A 2,566-nucleotide genomic window follows, 5' to 3' on the forward strand; every position below is an offset into this window, starting at 1 on the left:
CTATTTACTCATAATTAATTTTCTCAGCTGCAGTACCAGACAGGTCTCAGCCAGTACTACCGGTCAAATTTCTGCTGCGCGCTTTTACGCAGAAAACTATGTCTTCCGACTCGGAAAAATTCACTAAATTCAAATATCATATTTAAATCATCAAATTCCAATTGCCAAATCTTCCAACCATATTCGCTCCTACTTAACTTATTATTCAATTAATTTCAGTTAGACCAAGTATTACAATATCTATATATAAATAGGGGATAAAATTACTCCAATGCTAAGTTTAATAAAAGATCAATGCATATGTGATAAAATTAGAATAAATATTTGGTACATGAGTATGTGATATAAAAGTGGGAATTATAGGGTAGCTAGGCATGATTTTAGAGTTATATAGAATATATATATATCATCACCTTTACCTTAGCCACATTACAACCTTGAAAAGACCTCATGATGTTTGCATTAGTACATTAAATATATGTTGATTGGTTAGATGAAGAACAAAGTTTAGAAAGCATGACTAGAGAAGAGTAGAGTGATCAACCATAGACATTTGAGAGATTAGAGTGCATATACACTACTAGTGACGGTTCAATGCTTGATTCTTTGTTCCCTGCTTTCATGAGCTATCTTCTTACAAGTTTACTTGTCTTTACTGTATGATTTGAATTAGTGGAATTTGATTTATGTTCGTCTTGGAGAACTTATTTACTTTTAACCAAGTAGATGGAAACATCTCATCATATAGTTGCATTCATATACATAGGTTGCATTACATTTCATAAGTTTTACCATTCCTTTTCACTCTTATAGCTTCTCTTGAGCTTAGCATGAGGACATGCTACTATTTAAGCATGGGAAGATTTGATGCACTACTATTTCGTGGTACATCTTGTGCTTAATTAAGTGAATTTTATCCACTAGTCTCACACTTATTCATATTATTTGCATGGTTTTATAATTCCTTCCCAGAATTTGTTCTATGATTGAAAACATGTTTCTTTGACCCTAAATTTTCTATGTTTAATCCCCTCTTATTACCATTCAATACCGTGATATGTGTGTTGAGTGTATTCAGGCTTTATAGGGCAGGAATGGCTTAGAGGATGGAAAGGAAGCATGCAAAAGTGGAAGGAATACAAGAAACTTAAGGAATTGCTAAGCTGTCCAACCTGACCTCTTCGCACTCAAACGGTCATAACTTGAGCTACAAAGGTCCAAATGATGCAGTTCCAGTTGTCGTTGGAAAGCTAACATCCGGGGCTTCAAAATGATATATAATTTCTTAAAGTGGCCGTACAGAAAAATGATGCGCACGCGTAAAATATGCGGACGCATCGTTCTGCAGAAAAATCAGCGACCTGCACGTGGCAAAATTTACTCCTGGCAATTTTTGGGCTATTTCTGGCCCAATTCTCGGCCCAGAAACCACAGATTAGAGGCTATAAAGTGGGGAAATCCATTTATTCATAAACATAGATTCATAATTCATAATTTTAGGTTTTAGATGTAGTTTTCTAGAGAGATCTCTATCTCTCTTAGGTTTTAGTATTTAGGATTTAGGATTTCTCTTAATTTTAGGATTACTTCTTCTCAATTCCAGGTTCAATGTTCCTTTAATTTAGTTTCTCTTCTACTCTTATTTTATTCTATTGCTTTAATTATTTATTTTCCCAATTTGGTTTATGAACTCCATGTTAGGATTGATTTTCTTATTTAATACACATTAAGGTATTTCAGATTTATGATTGCTTTCTTTTATTTATTATATAAATAATTTAGATTTTTCTCCCTTTGGCTTTAGTTGAGTAATTGGTGACACTTGAGTTATCAAACTCAACTGATGATTGAAAATTAGAATTTGCTGATTGATTTGGATCCCTCTAAAGTTAGTCTTTCCATAGGAGTTGACTAGGACTTGAGGAATCAAATTGATTAGTCCACTTAACTTTCCTTTATTTAGTAAGGGTTAACTAAGTGGGAGCAATAGCAATTCTCATCACAACTGATAAGGATAACTAGGATGGGATTTCCAGTTCTCATACCTTGTCAAGAGTTTTTCTAGTTATTAATTTATTTTCTTGCCATCTAAATTCCTTGTTCAAACCTTTCAAAAAACCCAAAAAGATAGTTTTCCATAACCAATAATAAATCATACCTCCCTGCAATTCCTTGAGAGACAACCCAAGGTTTAAATACTTCGGTTATAAATTTTATTGGGTTTTGTTACTTGTGACAACCAAACTTTTGTACGAAAGGATTCTCTGTTGGTTTAGAAACTATACTTACAATGCGATTATTTTTGTGAATTTCTTTACCAGTAGAAATCAGTTCGTCAGAGGCCATATGCTATTTTTGCATGTATCTTATAACAATTTGAGCTTTTGAAAATTAAATAATGAGTTATTCATGATTTATTATATTGTTGAGAATTTTATTTAAAAAAATTATTTTCCTAAAAGTAATTAAATTAAATTTTATAATACTTTGAGTTTAAAATTCATTAAAATTTTTAAATAATTTTTATTATAATGAGATATTTCAAAAAAGTAAAAGAATTATTATT

This window comes from Arachis duranensis, chromosome 5 (assembly GCF_000817695.3).
Source record: "Arachis duranensis cultivar V14167 chromosome 5, aradu.V14167.gnm2.J7QH, whole genome shotgun sequence".
In the NCBI taxonomy this organism is placed as follows: Eukaryota; Viridiplantae; Streptophyta; class Magnoliopsida; order Fabales; family Fabaceae; genus Arachis; species Arachis duranensis.